The sequence below is a fragment of the Onychomys torridus genome, chromosome 5 (genome assembly GCF_903995425.1).
Source record: "Onychomys torridus chromosome 5, mOncTor1.1, whole genome shotgun sequence".
Taxonomy (NCBI): domain Eukaryota; kingdom Metazoa; phylum Chordata; class Mammalia; order Rodentia; family Cricetidae; genus Onychomys; species Onychomys torridus.
This window is the reverse complement of record NC_050447.1, coordinates 58,007,656-58,032,621: the sequence shown is the minus strand read 5'-3', so window position 1 is coordinate 58,032,621 and position 24,966 is coordinate 58,007,656. Positions and strand designations below refer to the sequence as shown.

The 24,966-nt window shown below is 43.1% G+C and overlaps 1 protein-coding gene across 11 annotated transcripts in view; it reads right to left on the bottom strand.

Annotated features, from left to right (window-relative positions):
- Positions 1 to 10,883, bottom strand: part of Zmynd11 (zinc finger MYND-type containing 11) — a 92,763-nt gene extending 81,880 nt beyond the window's left edge. For 3 of the 11 annotated variants that reach the window (XM_036187376.1, XM_036187377.1, XM_036187380.1), the window contains exon 1: positions 10,495 to 10,788. The gene's annotated coding sequence lies outside the window, so the exon portion shown is untranslated. The other 8 variants (XM_036187371.1, XM_036187378.1, XM_036187379.1 and 5 more) reach the window with 6 other exon arrangements.
- Between the last annotated feature and the right edge of the window lie 14,083 nt (positions 10,884 to 24,966).

Sequence of the window (24,966 nt, the reverse complement as noted above, 5' to 3'; positions counted from 1 at the left end):
GTCTGTAAATGGGCCGCACCATACAGTCAGAAGAGGAAAAGGTTGCCACACTATGATGAGTGCAGTTATAGAAAGTGGTACTGGTCCTCAATTCCTTGTCTCGCTGAGTTGAAGCACATCTACCATGCACCTTGACTTTTGTGGAGCTGGAGGAAGAGTATGAACACTATACTATATTCAAGATGAATCAGATAACACCTGTGCAAATGACCAAGTACTGCCTAGTTCCTGGGATCCTATGAAGTCTCAGAATGCCGTGACAATACAGCTGTGGAGGAGAACCTGCAAACATGGCTACCATGGCTGCTGCAACAGAGACTTCTTCCAGAGCAAAGAAAGTAAGCCAGACGTTTCAGATACTCAAAGGAACTACTCCTACAATCCATGTGGGTACAGCAAACTACAGGGAAGGACCTGGAATGAAGGGGGATAACAAGAATCCCTCAAGCATATATAACTAAAGGCTAGGGCTGAGGAGGGAGATGGCCAAAAGAATAAGAAAGAGCTTGAATGCTTCCTCAGATGCCCACACTACTGAAAGCCGAACACCCAAGACAGCTGACATGTCCTAGGGAAACCATGCTCTTAACCTGAGCAACGAGGAATCCTGGAGAGCTCATGTGGAACAAGAATGCTGCTGCTTTACATGCATATTAGAGGAACATCCAAGCAGCATGGAACCCATTTTCTGAGCCGCCTCTATCCCCAGATATGGTGCACAGTAACTGATGACTACAACTGTAGCTGAGACCACCAGGGAGTACTAACTCTCAGACAGTCATCTTCCAGATCTAGTACAGTGGCAATATTTCTCTTTCTGAGACATAGAAAGACTTCAGGCTTGCTTTAGCGATAAATTTTTCAGGCTACTTGATTATTCTGTACCTATGGATACTCAATTAATTGATTTTTGGCTCTGAAGATAGAACCTGGGGCCTCATGCATGCACTCCTAGCAGATCTGGTTCTTCAACAATTTCTGAGAAGTAGAGCTAAAGGTCCGAAGATATATCATTTTCTGTAAGTTATCCCAAAAAGCATTTTCCAAAGGTGCACATACCACGATTGATTGCCAGTATGATAAACTATTCTTGGTTCCTAATGTGAGTCCTATACCACAGTCATTTAAAATCACACTAAAACATTTAAGAAAAAAGGAGAGGTTCCAGTTTTAATTTAAGCAAGAGTTACATAGTATAATCCTTATTAGCATTTAAAATATACAAATGAACAAAAGAAAAGTCTAACTTTGAGTTGAACTAATATCTAATTCGCTTTTAACTACCATGGTGAGAAAAACTAATTTTATTTAAACAATTCTAAGAAATCTTTATTTTGAATGATTCAAATGATAATTTCGCATCTGCAATGTCAATCAGAAGTGAGCAACTTCTTAGCACATGTAGAAGATTTTATATATATACATACACATACACACATATATATATATATGAGAGAGAGAGACATGCAGAGTGGTAAAGTATGTAGGAATTTTAAAATAAAAATTTCATCATTTTGATAATATTTGATAGTTCTGTACATATAAGAAAAAAATCCTAACTTATGAACACAGTAGAAAAGTTGCCTTAGACTTTTTTCACTTTAACTTAATATACATCTCCAATGATAAACTACCCCCCAACAGGTTAGTCTCACTTTTTTTACCTGTAAAATCCAAGCAGTTAAAATAGATAAACTTTATGTCAATTGACAAAGGGCTTCACATAAAATTCTAATTAAAAAATAAGGACTTGCTCTCTCAAATAGTGCTTTTCAGATGCAGTTTGGAGACAGAAGAATGCTAAGCAGATAAATCCAGAAGTGACAAAAATCAAACTTAAAAAAAAACAAAAACCCCAATAGCTTTCAAGTTGAGAAAGCTTCCCCATAATTAGCCTTCATTAAGGGACTGTTCCTTTCTGAAAACTTCTCCATAGCTACTAAATGAGAAAATCATATTTAATATCCCACTGCCGCATCACTGCTATGACAGCCTGGAGAACGTGACTCTGGATGCTGTAATGTTGTTCATCTCATGACAGCATGTGCTTCTCATGGAATCACACCCTTCCATTGTGGACGGCAGATGACACCCTGCAGAAATCTGAGGGCTAGCATGCAGAACAGCTTTCCAGAAGGTAGAATTTCAGTCCAAATGAACTAAGCCATTTGAGAAACGGCTAAGATCCAAGACAAAGGTTTCCCTCCCTCCTAAGACAGCAAGACTTTAGCACTGCAGTTCATGCCAAGTATTTTCAAGCATGTTTCTCCTGCTAGAAACACTAAAATAAAGATTTAAGTATCCCCACTCACTACTCTTGAACCTGAGCCAAGTTGTATCTCCATAATATGAGCTGCTATGGCAACAGAAAGAAAATGAACCAATTATCTATGCTTGTTCTTAGATTACTAGCTGTCATTAACAAAGAAACTGGAACTAAACTGAACTTTATTTATGGAATGTTCTGATTATCAGTTCTCTAATAATCTTTTCTTTCCAACTACTGCTTTTTCAAGTGAGCATGGTCTCACATTCCTAGCTTATGTACTTTTCTGTTTTTGCAGATTTTATAAAGTGTTCCAGGGAGATGTGAATCAGTACAAAAACTGGAACTTGGAGAGATTGAGAACAACTAACTGAATGTTTGGTGCTCATAAGTTTGCATTCAAATCAATTTGATCATATCTCTGTGACCTTAAGCAACAGGAGCCACCATTCAGGGCCTGCTATCTTATTATGAAACAGTACTACAAGACACTGCTGTGAGGCATACATGGAGTATATAATTTGCCTACTATGGGAAATGCTCACTTACACCTTAAAAAAAAATGGCAATATAAAAAGGTGCTGCTATAGGGCCATATTTATTTTAACTTTCCTTTTATTTATTCTATGTCTTTCACATCATGCATCTTGATCCCATTCATTTCCCCATCCATCCCTTTGCATCTGCCCTCAGCCCCTGCGGCTGCCCCCCTATAAAACAAAATTTATGACCAAAGAAAAAATTCAAATTCTCATCATAGAAGTTGCAGTGTGACACAGTGAGTCACGCAGTAAACCCCTTCGTCCATATACCTTTAGGTTAAAGTATTAATTGCAAAGAGTCACTGGTCTGGTTTGATGCCTCTGGTTTCTACTACACTGTCGATACTGGGCCCTCGCCCTGCGTTGTGAAGATCCTGCCACTTTGGATCTGTGCTCCAGCAGATCATAGATGGGGTTGAATATTGGGGTGGTCCTGGGCCTGAGCCGCTGTGAAGTTGATCAGCCCTCTAGCTCTTGCCGATCCTCACCACCAGGGTGAGCTCTCCAACACTGCTTGCTAATTCACCCCTTGCAGCAATGGGTGAGGGGCGTGGCCAGTTCTCCTCAGGAGCCTTCAGTGTAGGCTCTCCCACGCCTCAGGGCCAGCTCCACTGTGTTGCCCAGGTGAGGTACAGGGGCTAAAGCTCTGTAGGACTGCAGCTGGTAAGGGATAGGGACTGCACTCCCGCTCCCATGACCCCAGGGCCAGCTCTTCTTCCTGTCCCATATATTGATGGGCAGGGATGGGGGGTGGGGGAGGCATCTTTCCTTGGCCCATGCCACCAAATGTCAGATGAGTAATGAGGGCAGCCTCCCCTGTTCACAACATCTGGGCTGGGTCACCCACACCTTAGACAACAGGGCCAGCACTGCTGTGCTGCATAGGCCAAATTTATAAGGAAAGCCAGCTGCCCAAAAACTGCTTACAAAGGAGACTTTTTTTTTTTAAAAAAAAGTAACTTAATGGGGGCTGTAGAGATGGCTCAGCGGTTAAGAGCACTGACTGCTCTCCCAGAGGTCCTGAGTTCAATTCCTAGCACCCACATGGTGGCTCACAACCATCTGTAATGAGATCTGGCGCCCTCTTCTGGCCTGCAGGTATACATGCAGACAGAACACTGTATACATGATAAATAAATCTTTTTTTTAAAGTAACTTAATGTAGGGCTGGAGAGATGGCTCAGCCATTAAAGGCTAGGCTCACAACCAAAAAAAGTAACTTAATGTGTAAGGTCAAATGACTGAGCCCAGTTAGGGTCATCCTGATTTTTAAAATGTTTCAAAACCCATAATGAGAATATTATGTTACAGACTCTCAACAGATACTCATTTTAAAATCTGCAAAGACCTTTCATGTTCACATTACAAGTGCTGAAACTAGGAAAAAAGGTCCTCCCCCCGCATCCCCCCATCCAGGGTTTCTCTGTGTAGCCTTGGCTGTTTTGGAACTCCCTCTATAGACTAAGTTGGCCTCAAACTCACAGAGATCCACCTACCTCTGCCTCCAGAGTGCTGATATTAAAGGCGTGCACAACCACTGCATGGCAAGATCCTCCATTTTTTAAGCTATATTTTAAATGTACTTAACAGACCAAAATAGTTAGGGAAAGCACTAAAAACTTGGAATGAGTCTACCTTTCTTTACCTGCTCAGATAGTATCTGGGGAAACATGTGCTTGGTGTTTACTCCAGCCCTGCTTTTCAACAGAGGAGTGTTACTAATAAGAAAGTAGCTTTTAGAAACCACAAATAATTCCTGTAGTATATCTGGAGGTTACAAACTAGCATAGATAAGACATCTACAAGACCTCACAAGAATCCCAACTCAAACACAATGTATCTCAACTGGTCTTCACTGTAGCACTTTGCCCTTACTTTTCCTTTACATTTTATTTCACTGGCTCGGTAACTGTTACTCTAAATTCTCAAGCAGGAATCTTTTTTAATTCAGTAGAATCCAGCAAGTATCTGACACATAGCAAAGTTTCAATAAACAATGTATTAATTAATATACCAAAATTATACATATTTTATACAAAATACAATATAACATTTCAATGCAGTCTTAAGTGATGCTTAACTATGGACTAACTTATTAAAGTATGCATTAAAACAAAACTAATTTGCTTCTAAAATACTGTTTACAAAAAATTAGACAAGTTGTCAGCAACACACACTTTCTAATTCACCGATGTGGCCTGTCCATAAATCAATCCTTCCCATAGCTGAGGAATAAACAGATACTAGTCTATCATTCATTCATTTATATGCTTTCTCTGTGTAGCCCTGGCTGTCCTGGAATACTCTGTAGAGCAGGCTAGCCTCAAACTCAGAGATCTACCTGTCTCTGACTTTCAAGTGCTGGGGTTAAAGATGTGGGCTCTGGCTTACTAGTTGGTCTAACTTTTAAATGTCTAAAAACTCTGACCTAACAGTATTTACTACTGTCTACTTTTCTTTCCTTTTTTTTTTTCTTTTTTAAGTTTTACCTAAAGTCAGTAAATAAGTCACTTAAGCACTTGGACATAAGGGATTTCTACTCCTCTTATCAAACGCACCCCGAGGTCTTACCCTGCATTTCACTGTGAAAATATTGTCCCAAACACTAACTTCCCTTTAAAGAACATGACTTAAAAATCAGAAAACTATTCTCAAATAGAAGGCATCATCAAAAAATGGAAAATTAAGTATCTGACTAACCTATTATTAATAGTCCAATTGTTAAGTAGCTAATTCTAACAGTTTTATCTACTTTAATAGACTAGGCAAGCATTTTTAAATGCTCAAATGTATGTTTTACTTTACAGATTATTGCTTTGTCTTTACAAAGCAGTAATTTTGATTCTGATTCTTATAGAAGATTTTCACAGTGGAAACTAACTAGAATTTTCTAAGTGGAAAAACGTCAATAGCAGCAGGCTCATTTCCCTCCCTCTCTCCCTCTGCTCACAACTTCCAATGGTCCCCATTTCATGCACAGGTTTAGACATTCAGGAAGACTGCTCTTCGGGGAATGTCTAGAAGATGCTTGCTTTTCTGCAGCCTCCATTCCTGTCCCTCAGCCCTCAGCCCAGGACTTCCTGACCTTTAATGGTCCAGATCACATCTTTCTCCAAACACCTGGACTGCCACTTCCCCGCAAGGGTTCCAGTGCACGGCATGAATGCGAGGATGGGGAGCACACTGCTACAAGGAACTCAGCTTCCCACTGCTAAAAGACTGCGGACTTTAAAGAGGACAGGCTATCCTTTGTTAAGTGGCCAGTGTAGGTAAATAGCTGCACAGAGTCGGAGACACAGCAGACAACGTTCTACTCTCATGCTACTCACGTCTGTGATTACACTGCACGTCCCAAACATTTCACTAGAGAACCCTAGGAAGGCACAGGTCCTAGAACCCCCAGGCACCACAGCATAACTGAGCTACACTTCTTGGGATAATATGAGAACAGGCACGACAAGCAGCTCGCCACATGGGAGTGAAACCAGTTAGCCTCCATCTCTTGTCAACTATTAGGACAGCAGTTAGGAAAACTGTGGGTGAGGGTGGAACTTGTTTCCAGAATGAACTAATGAAAGGACAGCAGTGGTTGCTCTCTGCAGGTTTGCTCCTCACACAACACAAAACACACAACCTGAAAGTTTAGAGATAGGGTAATGTAGGCGAGCAAAGTATCAAATTAGAGCCAACAGTTACAGGAACTCTCATAGTATATTTCAGCTATTTACTATTGTCAGGGATGACAAATACCAGGGATTGGGAAGTGATGAATTAAAAAACAAACAAACAAACAAAAATCATCATTAAAATTGCTTCAGGGAGCTAGGTATAGTAATACACACACACACACACACACACACACACACACATATATATAATCCCTCTTTCTATTCTATATGATTTGTAAACAAAACCAAGGGGCAGGGGGACAACAGCAGCAAGTGTAACTGAGAGAAGCAAAGTAGCAATATATCAAAATTAAAACTAGAAAGTTGTGAGCCAGCCAGATGGCTGAGAAGGCTCTATCCGTAAAGTCACTTGCCACAAAAGCCTATTGATTCCAGTTCCCTCCCCAGGATTCCTTCAAGTTATCTTCTGACTTCCACACTCATGTCACAGCATGCACATCCATATACACTATGCATATGCACACACAATAACAATACATCTATAAAATTTTTACACATAATTTCCACCACCGAAAACAAAAGTTCAAAACAATGAGGAGTGAGGTCTCAGATTTCATTTGACCCATGCTCTAAGCTAATGGGCTTTCTAAGCCAGGCCTATGATACTTGACCTATGCCAAAATGACCACTTCTGGGAAGTAACCCACATATAGGCACCTTTTATAAACTATATATGAGTATATAATCTGCAGTCTTTCTTGTATCTGAATCAACAAAACTGATTAAATACATTTTAAAGGAACAGGAAACAGCATCTTTCTTCCATGTTAGATAACTCCAAGCTAGACTTCAACTAGCAACACAAGACACCAGGATGGGAGTATTAGCTGTGGCTCTCTATACACCCTACATCAAGAAGGAAACCATGCACTGTAAGGACCTCCACTGTGCAAACCTGCCCTCACTGTTCTCACGGTGAGCCTGGCACTGCTTCAGAAACGGCCTAACACTCCCAGGAACTGTGAGGCCGGCTCAGTTCCTCCCTGTTCTTCCTAGTAATCTGCCAGAAGTTGAGTAATTTGCCAAGAGCCTACTAGATGACCCAAGTGAGACTCAAACCCAAGTCACTGGGCCTCAAGGTCTGTGGTCTTAAATCAAAACAACAAAATTAACGACCCTGAAAAAGATTAATGTTAAGTTGAATTGAAGGTTTGCAAGCAGTGAAAGAATAAGGTTCACTGCTCTTTGAGAGTTTTTTTTTTTTCCGAGACACATTCTCTTTGCTTAGATTTAATGATGTATTTTTTAAAGGTCAATCAATCGAAGGCTAAAGAGAGTGATAAAAATCTTCCAGCAGCTAGTTAGGGTTTTAAGCAACCACTGTCCTAACAGCATGTGATAGCTCTGTTACAAATGTCAAAAATCTTTACTCCAATTAGCATCTCAATTAAGTTATGCCAGGATATGAATTCCTCTATTATTTGCTATCAGAACCATCCTAAAGGAAAATAGAAAGAGGGTTACAAAAGGGTGAAGGTTCAAATAAATCTATGTCATTCAAAGAAACATGCAAATAGACATCTACCAGAGCACCAACTTTAGGATATCTGAAGAATAGTTCTAACATTTTAAATCCATTTTTCTTTATAAAGAAAGCACTCGTGTATAGTTGTTTAAATGCCTTGCGATTGCTAACACAAAAATCAAACTGTCCACTTTGGAGAATATAAGATGCTGTTTTCACATGAACAATCTCTATGGGAAAAGATAGATAAACTACAGAAATTCTCATAGTCAGAGTTCAACAAGAAAAGTTGATTTGATCATAATCACTTTTCGTGTCCTCTGATCTTTGATTCTCTGTCCTTTTATCTTAGAGCGGTAGCTGAACTTCAACTGACTTCAACGTAACCAAGGCCAGGAAAGTAATAATGTGCCTGTACATAAGTTCACATTGCTTCCAGCCCAGCAATTCTCAACCTGTGGGGCCAGAGGATCCTTTCACAGAGGGTGCCTATCAGGTAGCCTGCATATCAGATATTACATTGTGGTTCATAAGAGTAGCAAAATTACAGTTATGAAGTAGCAGCGAAATAATTTTATGGTTGGGGGGGGTCACCACATAGGAACTGTATTAAAAGAGTTGCAGTAATAAGAAGGTTGAGAACTGAACACATTAGAGATTGTAAAAAGTACAAAGACCATCTTACCTACCAAAAACCACTCAAACTTTTAGAGTACAAACAGGCACTCTCTCGGAATCAATGGCAACTGTCCCATCATTTGAGGTTTGTATCCCATACTAATCAAGCTAAAGAGTATTCCATTTCTCGTTTTATTTTTAAAAAGCATTTACTTTCTGCGTCTTCCAGTGACTATTTTTAATGCTTTTGCCGGCATATAACACAATGGACTGTAGGAAACTTAACTCCCAGGTGAAGCAGAGAGGACCTGAGTGAGACAGACTCACAAAAACCCCTCAAACTGCCTACTGCTTTTGGGGTGACTTCCCCCTGACTGTACCACCTGGCCACTTCTTCCAGGCTCAAAAACATAACGATGCCAATCATTATGTACACACCAAACAAAACCAGCAATTGAATCCATACCACAAAAGACACTGGGTATGGTGTATAACTCCTACTAACCTGAGTCCTGTGTAAATACTACGTGACACTAGTTACTGTGCATACAACTCTACAGGAAATCAGGTAGTGTGTGTGTACACAGTATAAGACACTGGTCATGCAAAGCATATTAACACCAGATACTCTGACACTTTATGACACTGGATACCCTATACAAAGACACTGCATACACAACTGCACACAATGCTAGATATTATGTGCACATCTTATCCCTCCCGGGATACAGCCAGCGCACAGTTCAGCTGTGCAGCAGCACAGTCTGGTGTTTATACAGATTGGAGGACACTTGGGTGCTTACTGCCTGTGACACTGAATGCTACTCATAAACCACATAGGACAGTCAGTTCCACGGACACACGGCTAACACTAAGTACCACAGACACCAACGACAAAGTCCCACGGACACACCGCAAAGCACTCTCGGCTCGGCCCAGGAAAAAGGCATGAGGGGAGACAGCCCCAGTGAAAGTTCGGACCACAGCCCCACAGGCAGCATCCCCATCAGCTTTTCTCCCCAGCTCTGCGTGGGCACAAGGCGGCTGATCCGGCAGGACGGCTGGGAGGACCTGTTGAGGCAGCTGAAGCCTCGCAACCCGCTCGCCTGCAGCCCCGGGAGACCGACGGCCGCTGGTCTCGGGTCTCGGGAACCGCCGCTTCCATCGCTCTCCTCCGCCCGCCACACGTTACACGCAAAGGGCCCTCCGGCCTGGCCTGGCCAGGCGGGAGGCGCGGGCACCCGGCGGGAAGAGCTCACAAGACTCCGCGGCTTCGCGGTGCCAGTAGGCCGCGCGCGGTTCTCCGCGGCCTCCACCCGGGCCTGCTCCTCACGGCTGCCTGAGGCAATAGGCACCAGACGGAGGGAAAGCTCTCAGCCCGCAGGCCTCACCGGCCTGGGGCAGTCCCCGAGGCCACCATCAGCCGCCGCCCGCCCGAGAGGCCGCGGTCCCGGCAGCCGCTAAGCGCAGGCCGCGCCACGGCCACGGACGCCTCCGCCCGCCCCGCCGCCCAGCCGCCCCGCCGCCGCCGCCGCCGCCGCCGAGCTTTCCCCACCATTATGCTCCGCTCCGCCGCCGCCGCCGCCGCGCCCGGCCCTCCCTCCGGAGCCGCCTCCTTCCCGCCGCCCGGCGCCTCTCGGGCCTCAGCCGGCGACGGGCGCGGGGGGCGGGGGGGACGCAGGCCGCCGCCTCCTCCTCCTCCCCGCCATCTCCTCCCTCCTCCCCGGCTCCCCCCGCTGGCTCGGCGCGGAGGGCTCGGGGCTCGAGGGGCGCCATGTTGGCGGCGGCTTTCGCCACAGAAAACGCCTCGGCGCGCGCCGGGGCGAAGCCCGGTGAGGCGGCCGGGGCGTCGCGCGCCGGCTGGAGGCCTGGACCGCCCCGCGCACTCGCTCGCTCGCTCTCTCGCTCACTCACCGCGTCTCCTCAGCCCGACGGCGGCGCGGGGCCTGCGGGGCTGCAGAGGACGCCCGTGGGGGAAAGTTGACGTTCCCCACTGAGCGGTGGTTCACATGGTGCGGGCGCGGCGGCCGGCCGGGTTCGCAGCCTCCTCGGAGTTCATTGTGTGCGCTCGAGTGTTTCCCCGCGCGGGGCCGGGCCGGGCAAGCGGGGCCTGGGCCGAGCCGCGCACGAGGGGCTCTAGCGGCGGGCGCGGGACTTGCGCGGCCCGCGCTGCCTCCCCGCCCCGAGGCCGGGGAGCCCGCCGCACCCGCTCCTACCTTCTCTCGACCTGTCTTCGGCGCCTCTCTGCGAAATCGGTTTCAGCATATTCTAAGGGGTCCACACACGAACTCCATATCAACACACACGTGCAAGCTACGTACGTGCAGGCGCGCTGGAGCCGAGCACCGAGACACGAGGGTAGCATTGTTAGGATCGGGCCAAGCCCGGTGGGCTGCGACGCGGCTCGCGGGGTGGACCCGCTCCACACTAGGCTGGGTTCCTAAGGGCTGCCTGTTGGACCAGCACTCGCCCGTGTACTGACTCGAGTAGGTAAGACAGTCTCCCTCTTTTTCCAACCCGTGCTCAAGAAAAGAGTTGGCAAAGACACCCAAGTTCCTCCGTCCCGTAGATGCACAAATGGACCATTTAGAAAGAATGGATCACCCATTACCAATCTGGCTAGAACATTACAGGTTGCTGTTAGAAGCAGGTTATCTTTTTTAGTGAGTAATTCTAGATCTAATCAGAGGAGATCCCTTAAGCTATATGGCTTTACAAAGTCTTGGCGGTAAAAGTCGCCGAGATAAAAGCACATACAGATGTCATACATTGTCCTAATAACCTTTGCCTGCTATGAGTTTAAAAGGGAAACCCTACTCGCCAAAATTGCTTGCCCCTATTCTCATCCGATATATGTGCCTGCAAAATCATTGGAGACGCCCCTAGAAATCTGGGGTTCTTAAACAAATTATCCACCTGTTTACAGAGCTAAGAACTTAGAAATGAATGGCATTGAGTTGGCCTTTGAAGTACATCAAACATGGTCTTTCAAACTGGGATTAGAGACACATGCTGCTACATTCAGCCATTACCTGGTACTGGGGATCTGAACTCCGATCTTTATTGCTTGCACAGAGAATTCTTCACCCACTGAGCCGTCTTCCCTGTCTGTAGTTTTTCTTAATATATAGTAATTAAAATTCCATGGCAAAAGGATTATGTGATTTTAGGTATACTGTGACTATTATTTGTACAATAGTAGCTCGGGATAGTAAATGAACGAAGGATTGTTAAATACACAACACCAGGCAAGCTCTTCTCTATCCCATCTTAGTCAAGGAGACAGGATCCTTGAGGACACAGGCTGCTCCTTGAATGTCCCAGGTAGATTTCCAACTCCTGTGGTTCCCTTCCTAACAGCCGGGTTTAGAGCAGATTTCTGATCCCCTAACTCCAGGCTAATTGCTACAGGAGAAGAGCTCGAACCCTTCCAGCCCTCCTGCACACCTTTAGGGAGGCCTGTTAAAACTCCACTCTCAGCAGGCATCACCTTGGACTAGTTACGTGACTTTTGGCAAGCAGCAACTTCTCCCCGTGTCAGCTCCCTCTGTAACTGAAGGAGGGTTACTAATTGCAGGTTATGTTCCCATTAGCACAGACTTTTATGAACTTCAGAGTTTCAGAATCATTGGTCCTCCAACTCCTAGTGTCTGATTGGTGGTGGTTGTGGTGATGGTGGTGGTGGTGGTGATGGTGGTGAGTGGATGTGGGTGTTTGGTCACATTCATGCACAAAGATCCATGTAGAAACCAGCACTCAATCTTGGGTGCCATTCTTCAGGCCACTTATTTTTTCTGAGATAATGTCTCTTACTCGCCTGGAACTCAACAAGGAGGCTATGCTGGCTGGCCAGCAAGCCCCAGGCATCTGCCTGCCTCTGCCTCCTGAGAGCTGTGATTGCAAGCATTTGCCACCACACTCATTTTTTTTAATGTTGGTTCTGGGCACCAAACTCATGTCCTCCTGCTTATATGGCAAACACTTTGCCAGCTGAGCAATCTCTCTCTGTTTTGTTGGTGGAGTTGAAAACTCCCATCATATGTGAGACTTCTCAGCCTCTGTACCAGTGCTGTGGGGCTGGCCATTCTGTGTTGTGGAGCCTGTTACCCCGTGTGAAAGTAGGTGCTCCTGGAGAGACTCAGTTTTGGTTTCCAACTCCTTGTTCTCTTCTTGTCCAACAGCCAGGACAAGAACAGATTTCATGTGGACGTCACTGCCACATGTCAGGAAATTCTTGTCTTCGTGTGAACATTTTGACAGAGGAAGACAGGCTTCAGAAGTTTCTCAAGGCAGGGGGAAAAAAAAGAAAGAAAGAAAAGGCAGCGTGCCTTTACTCTAGGTGTCCAAACTGTTGAGTCCCCAACGTCTCTCGAGTCTCCCTAGGGAGAGCCCCTGCCAGGGCTTGGCTTTGACTCAGGTCGCAAAGTGGAAGCAAGAGGATTTGCAGTGAGACTCCCAGAATCCACAAATCCTCTGGAGTGGTGGTGTGCCTTTGTAATTCTGTACCGAGGAGACAAAGACAAGAAGACCCCCAGAGCTCACCAGGCAGCCAGTCTACCCAATCACTGAGCACTGGGTTCAGTGAGAGAGTCTGTGTGAAAAGGCAAATCAAAAGGAGAGTGAGAGAGGAGGTTGCCTCAATCTCTGGTCTCCATGTGCACATGCACAAATCCACACACCACACACAGAGGCACACACACACACACACTCAAGTACAAAAAAGAAAAAGGACGGAAGGAAGGGAGGAAGGGGGGAAGGAAAGAAGGAGCCTGAAGCCGGGCAGCGGAGGCGCATGCCTTTAATCCCAGCACTAGAAAGGTAGAGCCAGGTGGATCTCTGGGAGTTCAAGGCCAGCCTGGTCTACAAAGTGAGATCCAGGACAGGCACCAAAACTACACAGAGAAACCCTGTCTTGAAAAAACCTAAATAAATAAATAAATAAATAAATAAATAAATAAATAATAAAAATAAAAGAAAAAAAGGAAAAAAAAAAGAAAAAGAAAAAGAAAGAAAAGGAGCCTGAAAATTTGTCAGTCAATCCTTGTTCTTAGAGCTCTATTCTCAGAAAATAGGGCACTGCCTGTGCTCTTTGGGTGATTCTTGGACATTATGTTAGACAGGAGGCCTGGCTTTGCATCTTCTAGGATGAGCTTTCTACAAGGAGAGACTGGTTTTCATACCTGACCCAGCTAGGTCACAGCTAGGACCTGGAAGACAGGTCAGCCCTGCCTTACTGGGCACATCTTTGGGCAATGCATTACTGAGCAAGTCTTCCTACAACTTTCTAGCATGGGCTACCTCCCTTCAGCTCACGAGCCCACATTCCTGTGTCTCTATTTAAGGCACACCTATCTTTCCCCTGTGTTTTTATTGTGCAGTCTATTTTGTGTGCTCTTCTATACTTCCTTTGACTTCTTTTCAGGATATTGTTTCAAGTTTGAGGAGGAGAAAAGTGGGCAGTCTGGCTGTTCCGTTATGAAGAACTGTATGTAGTGAATGGACATTAAAATAAAAGATACCCAAGCTGGGGAGATGGCTGAATGGTTAAGAGTGTTTACTGCTATTCTAGAGGACCCAAGTTCAGTTCCCAGCACTCGTGTAGGGTGACTCCCAACTGCCCGTTCCTCGTCTTCCAGGGGGATTTGATACCCTCCTCTGAACTCTGGGGACACACACACATTCACATTAAAAAGAAAGGAGGGAAGGAAGGAAGGAAGGAAGGAAGGAAGGAAGGAAGGAAGGAAGGACACATGTACTTAACCAATATTGCTATCTGACCACAAGAATTCCTTGTGAATGTAACATCTTTACAGGAATTGGTTACATAGCAAGCTAGAGAGCAATCTCTACTAGCATTGTCTGGTAGCAAAGGAGAATATGTGCCTTGAAAACCCACTACAGGGGGCTGGAGAGATAGCTCAATGGTTAAGCACTGGGGTCCAATCCCAGCACCCACAGCTGTCTGTAACTCCAGTTCCAGGGGATATGACACCCTCTTCTGAAGCCCTCTGGAACAAGGTATATACATTGTGCAACAGACATACATGCATACAAAACACTCATACTCATAAACAAAATCCAACCACTTTGGATATAGCTCAGTAATAGAGTGCTTACCTAATATGCACAAGGCTGTAGGTTTAAATCCCATGAAGAACAACAAAACTACACACTATTGTGGTTATTGTTGCTGTATTTAAGGTTTCATTTTTTATTCTCTTCCTTAAGCTTAGTGGTAGTTGAGATTTAATTTTCTTTAAGTGTATATAAGTACTTTGCATGTTTGTCTGTGTACCACTTTCATGCCTGATATTCTCAGAGGTCAGAAGAGGGTGTCAGATCCCCTGGAACTGAAGTTACAGATCATTGTGAACCACCATGGGTGCTGGGAATCAAATCTGGGTCCTGTGAGAGAATATCAAATCTAGAGTTGAGATTGGTAACTGACTGATAATTATGATCCCATAGAAATTTGTATTTCAGATGCCGTCAGTCAATGAACTTTCCTTCCATGCCTTTGGAATTATTTCTTGTTTCAAAGGATCCTCTCTTCTTTTAAAAATATTCATAGACTCTGCCTTTCACATATGGATACTTGACAGGAAGTTAGAGCTGATGCTGTCAGTGAACATGGTTTGGATTTGTAATTCCAAAGTATGGGGAGAAAAAAAAATTAAAGCCTGAGGGAATAGGGACATTGAAGGTAGCAAACCTAAATACTTTATTTTTTAAATTATCCTCTAGAAATTATCAGGCATATAATGTACATTTACAGTCCTGCTTTCTCTTTTATGATTTGAAAGAAATTATATGTCTAGTGATTAATTTCTTAAAGCATGAAGAATAAAATTTACTGGGGGGCTGGAGAGATGGCTCCAGGGGTAAGAGTTCTTGCTGTGCAATCATCTAAGTTCAAATCCCCAGAACCCATGTGAAAAACCATCAGACATAGCTGTGTGTGTAACTTTAGGAATCTGGAGCAGAGACAGCTGATCCTGAGACCTCCTTGGCCAGCCAACCAAGCCCAAACAGCGAGCGTCACGTGCAGTGATATCCCCAGTCTCAAGACTATGAGGCAGAGAACAGTAGAAGACTCTCCACATCCTTTTCAAATGCTTACATGGATGCATTCACTTGCACATTCATGTGCATACTGCACACACTCATACCACATACACATGCACAAGCAACACACACACAAATAGGAAAAGGAAATTAAAAAATAAATACTGTCTATGAAATGGTAGGAGCTTAGATCTCCTGGGTGAGATATCAGGAAATAAAAATATAGAGGAAAAATTAAATGAAAAATCATTGAGTTGGATTATACTTCCTTAAAAAATTATTAGTCTCCCAATATTTCCTAAGATGTTTGGCATTAACTCTCACAGATTGAGAGCTCAGTTCACCTATGTGTCATATTGAGATGAAGCCAAAGCTAGAGAGCCCTCCTTTTTTTCTTCTTCTTATTAAATCTAACTGCTCTAAGAATCTCAAACACAGGAAGCTATGTCTTCAACTACCAAACAGAAAACTTGATGCTTCTGGGCCCGTGTCAGCTGTGGAGCAACCTCAGGCAGTTCAAGTACTTTCTACCCTTCCTTCTGCTTCGGAAAGCCCATGTTAACTTTACCTATGAGTGTTTTTAGGGGTTAATTGGTTCTCTTATTGAATTTTTACTAGTTTATTTTATCTCTGTTTGAAAACACACCCTGAATAGAAGGGAAAGTAAAAGTGAAACTCAGTACATTTTTGGTTTTTAAAATTAGCAGTAGTATTTTCATTTTTATTAATTCATAATTTAGATGTATGTATGTAAACATGAAGGGGTGATATGTGAACATATATGGGGTGCCTCCAAAGCTCAGAAGAAAGCATCAAATCTCATGCAGCTTTAGAGCCTTCAAATATGAGTGCTGAGAACTGGACTCTGCAAAAGCAGCAGATGTTCTTAAGTGTTGAACCATCTCTCCAGCCCTGTTTTTTATTTGCTGTATCTTATTTTATTTTGTATGTATGTGTGTACGCATGTGCTCTCATACCATGGCACATGTGTGAGGGTCAGAGAAATCCAGGGAATCTGGTATCTCTCCAATGTGGATCCGAGGAACAAAGCCGGTCATGAAGGTTAGAGGTAAGCACCTTTATCTGCTAAACTATCGTGCTGACTCTCAATTGCAGTGGTTAAAGAACCACTGTGCAAAACGTTGACTGAATATGTAGTTTAAAAGACTGAGAGATACTATACAACTTCTATACTTACTAATGTTCTAAATGCTAGTTATCAAAACACTTTAGGAACTGAGGATGTAGCTAAGTAGCATAGTGCCTCATTAGCGTGCGCCAAGCTCCAAGTTCAAGTCTTAACCCTACAAAACAAAACCTCTGTTTATTTCTAATTAGTACTTAGCCAAGGGTTTCCATTATAGGAGCTTAGTTGCCAGGTGTTAAATACAAATTGGAATCCTTTATTAAGTGGTATATTATGTTGGCAAGGTGATATGTAAACTTTACATGCTTGTATGTAAAAGCAAAGGGGCCAACAAGATGGTTCATCAGATAAAGGTGCTTGCCACTCAACATGATGGTGGAAGGAGAGAATTGATTTGTCCTCTGACATCCTCAAATTTGAAGGGGCATGCATGTGCATACATACACACACACACTTGAGTTATAACTTGTTAACATGGAAAAATGTGTGTAACCATTAGGGAGTTATCTTATAAAGGTTATAATGCCATAGAAATGAAAAATTAGAATATACATTATGGAAAATGATTATACCATATAGAAATGACCATACACAGGTACTAGAAAAAAACAGATGGTAATATAAAATAATTAATAGATTAACCTCTGGCAAATAAGACCTTGTGATTTGCTTTTTCTTCTTTTCTTGAGCTTGTATTCATTTTATAACTATATTAAGTTGCCATAAGATGAAATATTGGTTTTTAGAAAACTTCTAACTAAATTATATTCATTTGGTAATTCAGTTTTCCTCAACCATAACCTATAATCCAGGAAAATGTATTTCTGATTTAAATTTCTATGAACAGATTCATTCTCTTAAGAGAGAAATAACACTCTGGTTGTAAGAGTCAAGCTGAAGTCATTTGCGTCAGTCAAAGAAACAATCTCTCGGTATTTCCTCATGGTTCCGCCCAGCAACATCAGTTTTAGATTTTATTTCTGTTCTCCCTCTAGAATGGCGAAACTCAGTCTTAATTTCTTGCTAACAATGTTACCCAAAGGCTGACTGTTCTTCTTACCTCTACATTGGAACATACCCAAACATGACCCATGAAAGTAAAGGGACAGGCCCAGAAAACTGAAGGTAAGTGTGGGCTAGAGATGTAGCCCATGTTAGAGTGCTGGAGTGCTTGCCTCACATCCACAGAACCCCTGCTTTGATCCCTGCACATCTGTAACCAGCACTTGGAAAATTAAAGCAGGAGGATCAGAAGTTCAAGGTCATTCTCAGCCACATAGCACAGTGAATTTGAGCCCAGCCATTACAGTGGTAATATAAGAATATGTTGGGTCTTTAGAAAGCTCTCAGAATAGCATTTCATGTAAATTCTGTGAAAATAAAAATAAAACCACCAGGCAGACATCAAATGAGTTTTTTGCCACAGAGCAGAACACCTCAAAGGAAACAGGACACATGCACATGCAGAGGAAGTCTGCAAATGTAAATGTTTGCCATCTGTGCCCTTTGACTGCAGGCATCTGGAGCTACCAGATCATTACACTTTGGCCCAAAAAGTAAGACATGTGTCAAGAGGTTATCCAACCCTGACTTAAGGATATTTTCACTACTTATAGACATTCCTTTCTCTGTCATCTATTTGTCACATAAAGCCTTTGTCACATTGGCTCTGTCTTTCTCAGCTTTCAATTAAAATTCCCTGCAAAGGAATTTTTACTGCTTTGCAACAAGTCAACGCAGCTGACCTCTATGGACCCCCACTGTCCCTGCCTCCTTTGGAACAGTTATCCAGAACTGTCTATGTGTATGCCTTGTGAATTCCAGTCCCAGAGATCCTTTTTTTTTTTTTTTTTTAGGGCAATCAAGTTGGCTCAGTGGGTATAGGCACTTACTTCCAAGACTGATGACCTGGGTTCAGTTCCTGTGATTCACATAGGGAATGGAAAAACCAACTCATTTCTGATGTCCTCTGACCTCCACATACATGCCATGCCATGCCCATGCCACCCCAATAAATAATAGACAGCATTCCAAAGTCAGGGCAATGCCTGATATGGGCAGATTCATTGGTGTTACATGATACAGGTTATGAAGATAAATTCTTTATGTGTTGATGAGGAGTGCGTTATATATTTCTGCTGGACCTTTAATTCCAGCACTCAGGAGGCAGAGACAGATGATCTCTGAGTTTGAGGCCAACCTGATCTACAGAGCAAGTTTCAGGACAGCCACAGTTAAATAGAGAAACCCTGTAAAGAAAAAGAAAAAAAGAAAAGGAAAGGAAAGGAAGGAAGAGAGAAAGAAAAGAAAGAAAGCTTCCCCCCCCCCCATCAGTTAGCTTTGATTGTTAAATCTCTTGCACATTTAGAGCCTGCATCTATAGAAGTGAAGTTTTCTGAGCATTGTGTAGTGGACACTAGCTGCCCTTTGCTGTGTCAGAACATTTACTTGCATTGCACTCATGAAGAAATTGAGTTGGTGTGTGTGTGTGTGTGTGTGTGTGTGTGTGTGTGTGTGTGTGTGTGTGTCTGTTTGGAGGGTTTATCTTGTTTTTTGATTATTTGAGGCAGGATTGTATTCATGTATCTTAGATCTTGGCCTTGAACTTACTTTGTGGCTATAGAGTGCCTTGCCTCCCAAATGGTGACCACTGACTCTGGCTTAAAACTGATTTGAAAGATCAGATATTTTATCTTGAGTCAGAGGTGGCAAATAACCTAACTTAGACCTGTCTCTTCGATTCCAGGAAGTCAGGAAGTTTTTCCTTCTCTCACTATTCCCCCGTATAGAGTATCCTTTAGATGTATTCCTCAATTAGGAGCCCATTATTATAAATATTCTTTAATGCCACATGCACACATATATCTCCCTGTTTTGTATTAAGGGTTCTATTCTTCTGGTCTGGGAACAGCTCCACTGGTAGAGTGCTTGCTTAGCACATACATGGCCTAGGCTTGAGTCTCAGCACCTTCTGTCACCCCAGCACTCAGAAAGTGGAGGCAGGAGAGTCAAGGGTTCAAGGTCATCCTCTTAGCTACATTGAAATTTTGACAACTTGAAATACATAAGACCCTGTCTTTTAATGAATAAATAAAAAACAAAACAAATAAAAAATGTCTGCCCATTAGAACAAAATATTTTACATTGCCTAAAAAGATTCACATCATGCCTTTATAGGGCCATGGAGATGGTTCAATAACCGAAGGTGTCTGTCCCCTAGCCTGACCACCTGAGTTCCTGACATGCCCCCTGCCACTCTGTATCCACACAGTGGAAAGAAAGAATCTACTCTTGCAAGTTGTCCTCTGACTTCCACACATACATTGTGAAATGTATGCACCCCTCAATATTAAATTAAAATGTAGTAAAAAACAAAAACAACAACAAAACCCAGGGAAAACAAGCAAAACTCTTAAAACCTCAATTAAAAAATAGTATTTGTATTAATCAAGCAACATAAAAAGCAAAAGCAAACAACTCTGTCAATCATTTACTCATTAGAGCAGTTGACTTCCCATTGGCTGTTTCATTTGTTACTCCAGAGGCCTGGCTTCTAGTCAGGAGAGATGGATGGGCTGATGCAAAGGAAGAGAGGAAGAGTCAAGTGTGGCCAGCTTTGTGGCCGACAGCTTTTTAGCAAGAATTCTTTTGTTTTTATTTTTGTTGTTGTTGTTGTTTGTTGGTTGGTTGGTTTGTTTTTCAAGACAGGGTTTCTCTGTGTAGCCTTGGCTGTCCCGGAACTCTCCCTGTAGACCAGGCTGGCCTCGAATTCAGAGATCTGCCTGCCTCAGCCTTCCAAGTGCGATAAAATTAAAATAAATTTAGTGCTAATTTTACAAAGTCACGTTCATCTTTGCGTGTGTGATTAGGTGACAAATCCAACTTTCTTGCCAGAAATGGTGGCCTGGTTGTTTTCATAACTAACATTCTACACATAGAGATTTGTCAAACTTGAGGATGAAAGTGATAAACTAATATTCAAAAGAAAGTCAGGAACAATTTAGTATACAGCCATCATGGATAGACAGACAAAATCATTTCAATCATCTTTTCTTATTCTATTAAACACAATTTACTATATTTATTTTGTGTGTATATGCTGGTTTTTTTTTTTCTTTTTTGTTTGAGACAGAGTCTTCCTTTGTAGCCAGCTAACTTGGAACTCCCTAGGTAAATCAGGCTCTCCTTGAAATAATAGAAGTCCAACCCCTTCTGCCTATAGACTGCTGGGATTAAAGGTGCGCACTGACACATCCTGCCAAAATTTATTCGTAAAGGTTGCTGTATCCCGGGGTTAGAGAGATGGCTTCCCAGTTAGGCTCATACTGTTCTTGCACAGGATCTGAGTGCAGTTCTTTCCACCCACATCTCCAGATGGACCCAATGCCTCTGGCCCTGTGAGCACCTGCAGTCATGTGCACAGACCGCAGACACACAGACAGACAGATACACAGAGACAGACACACACACACACACACACACACACACACACACGCTTAAAAATAATAAAAATACGTATTTTTAAAAGAGGCTGAAGAAGGAAGATTACTGCAAGTTCAAGGCTAGCCTGTGATGCATAAAGAAACCTTGTCTCAAAAACAATCAAACAAAAACAAAACACCCCACTGTTGTAGAATATTAATTTAAGGTGTGTTACTTTTGTTTATGTTGCATTTGTTTAACTGTGTGAAGCTGTGTTACTGTGCCTGTGTAAAACACCTGATTGTCTAATAAAGAGCTGAATGGCCAATAGCAAGGCAGGAGAATGGGTAGGTGGGGTTGGCAGAGAGAATAAATTGAAGGAGAAATCTGGGATGAAAAGGAGAAAGAGCAAGAGAACAAGGAGAGGAGGATGCTAGGGGCCAGCCATGGAGTAAGAGTGAAAGTAAGATATACAGAAGTAAGAAAAGGAAAAAGCCCAGAGGCAAAAGGTGGATGGAATAATTTAAGTTAAGGAAAGCTGGCAAGAAATAAGCCAAGCTAAGGCCAGGCATTTATAATAAAGAATAAGCCTCCCTGTGTTATTTATTTGGGAGCTTGGTGGTGGGCCCCCCAAAAGAGCAAAAATAACCAGCTATACCCCAATAACAAAATGTGGCTGTGTCTCTTTCTGGTTACACCCCCCCACACACACACACACACACAAAGTACTTCCTTTCGCTATTTAGATTTTGCAAACTATTTTGGAACTCTATATTCATTTGTATTTCCTCCTTCCCTTCCTGTCTGTTTTTCCTTTACCTCACATGATCTTTTGTCTTCTAGCTCTCCTGTAAGGCTAGAGAGCTGGGCATGTGCTTTATTTGGTGGAGCACTTGTCTGACACACACAAAGCCCTGGGTTCAATCTCCAGTATGGCATAAATTGGCTATGGTTATACACATTTGCAATACCCGAATTTAGGAGTTTGACACAGAAAGATAAAAGTTCAAGGTCATCCTTGGCTACTTAGCAACTCCCAGGCCAGCCTGGGCTACGTGACATCCTGTTTCAAAACAACAGAAAAACAAAAATCTATTTTATTAGCTAGAGCCCTCTGCTTATCCTGAATATATATTTCTAAAATAGTAAAGTAAAAATCATACAGTCTCACAGAAAGCATGTTCAATGGAGGTAATAAAAGTCTCCAAACATCTATTGGTCCAAAATTCTACCATTTGACCCATGGAAGGATGGGAGGAAATTGGGTCCCTGGAAGCATCCTCAGAGTCCCTGGAGCTGGACAGAAATGAGAGCTAGAGGAAAGGTAGGCAGTTTTGACATACAGTCAGGAGGTAGAGAACCTGCCTGGTCGTGCTGCCATTTGGGGGCATGGAAGTCTGGAGCTTACAAGAAGGGGGAAAGAGAGGCATTTGGGAATTGACATCTTAAAAATGGTACATGTTATGTCTAGCTACATGACCGGAGAAGGCCTCCTTCAGAGCATGGGGTGGGGGCAAAGCCATACCCTGTAGCTTTCTAGATAAAACAGAAAGTTAGTGATGGAGGTGGAGAAGCTGGCATGTGAAGGAGGAAGTGTTGCCTGTCACTTTGACTTTTAGAACATGAAAGCTCATGCTAAATCCATGAAGGCAGATGGGAACTTCGGGGCTTATTGGTGACCAATTTGTTTGCTGGACTGAGTTATAGCCAACATGATGTTTCATTGCTAATATGTTTCCTTACTTCAGAAGACATCTGATGTGTTGTAGAGGTAGAATAAGAAGATTGTTCCCGGGCTGGAGAGATGGCTCAGAGGTTAAGAGCACTGACTGTTCTTCCAGAGGTCTTGAGTTCAATTCCCAGCAACCACATGGTGGCTCACAACCATCTGTAATGAGATCTGGTGCCCTTTGGCCTACAGTCATACATGCTGTATACATCATAAGTAAATAAATATGAAAAAACCAAAAACAAACAAACAAACAAAAAGAAGATTGTTCCTTTGAGGCTAGTATGGGCTGTAGAACAAGACTTAAGGGGGAAAAAAAGGAAAGACAGGAAGAAAGAAATGAAGGGAGGGAGGGAGAGAGGAAGGAAGGCAAGAGAGAAAAAGAAAGTAAATTTGATATACACATTTTCCTGTTTGATAATGATCTTTGTCAACAGGAAGCCTAGGTTATGGAAAAAGGTTTTGGTAATGGAGACTCAGGATTCAGTTCCCATCCACTTAAGTCAGGATTGTGTTGTGGATAAACTGTTTAAATAAAAGTGGCATACCACTTATTTTGCCATTCCTAATATACACTTGTGTTTTTTTTTTTAATGCACCCATTTCCCTCTATTCTTTTGAGTAATAGAAAGGAGTATCTGTCTGTGCATAGAGGATACTTAAGACAGCGCTAACAGTGCACTTGTTGAGTAATAGATATTGTTCTTTATAGAGACTGACCATGTAACATAACATTTAAATCTCAATACGGGGCTGGGAAGATGGATTCATGTGGTACAAGCTTGAGGATCTGTGTTCAATAGCCAGAACCCATGTAAAATGTGAGGCATGTGGAAGGTGCCTGTAGTCCCAGCATGGGAGGGAAGCAGAAACAAGAGGATTCTGGGAACCTGCTGGCCAGCCAGTGTAGCCAAATCACTGAAATCCAGGTTCAGAGAGAAACTCTGACTAAAACAAACAAAACAAAAAAACAGTGCCTGGTCTCACTGCACCAGAGATGGTTGATATCCATGGGAAGCCTGCCATTTTCTGAAGAGAAACTGAAGGGGAGTGGATAGAAGCGGGGAGGGGAGACAGGGACTTTCAGGATGTAAAATAAATAAATAAACAACAACAACAACAAAACCCAACAAAACTGGAGAGCTAGCAACCTAACAACTGAGGATGTCACCTGGTGTGAACCTCAAGCACATGAGCGCGCGCGCACACACACACACACACACACACACACACACACACACACACTATCTACACAATCTTTAGAGAGAGAAAAAAAAAAAGAAGCCACTACCAACTTGAAAACTGGCTTGATTCTTAACTATTTTCCAACGTTTGTGGTACCAATTCATAAAAAAGCCTCTTGCCTGTGGCCTTGTGAGCCCCAGCTCAGGCCCAAGCTACACTCGGCCAGTTGTGGTGGCACATGCCAGTAGGATTTACTGAAGAAGGCAGAGGCAGGAGGATCCCGAGTTGAGGCCAACCTAGGAGAAGCTTCGGCCGGGGCTGAGCCACAAACAGTGGTGGGACTGTGGAGACAGTGACTGCTGCTCCGAGTTGCCGGCTGCTTCTTGTGTTGGTGATTGCGGTGATGCTGCTGCCTGGGACAAAGAATTTACCGCTGCTTGTTCAGAGAAGAATTGCCAGGACCATCGCGTTATAAGAAAGCACCGGCAAAGGTCAGTTTGGAAAAGTTTGGCAAGACAAATGGTGGGAAGAAATTGCTGTGAAGATATTCTCTTCTAGGGAAGAATGTTCATGGTTCCAAGAGACAGACATTTATCAGACTGTGATTGCTCCAAACCACAGAGGAGGCACCAAAAAAAAAAAAAAAAAAAAAAAAAAAAAAAAAAATCTAAAGGGAACCATGATCATGCCTAACAGTGACTTTGAAATCTTCAAAAGGAAGATGGGACTCCACAATGATGATGCCACATGGACTATGGTAAAGCCATTAACACCATGGAAAGATCGACTTTGGACTACAAACTGCTCAGGACAATTTCGAGATGTCTGGCTGAGATGA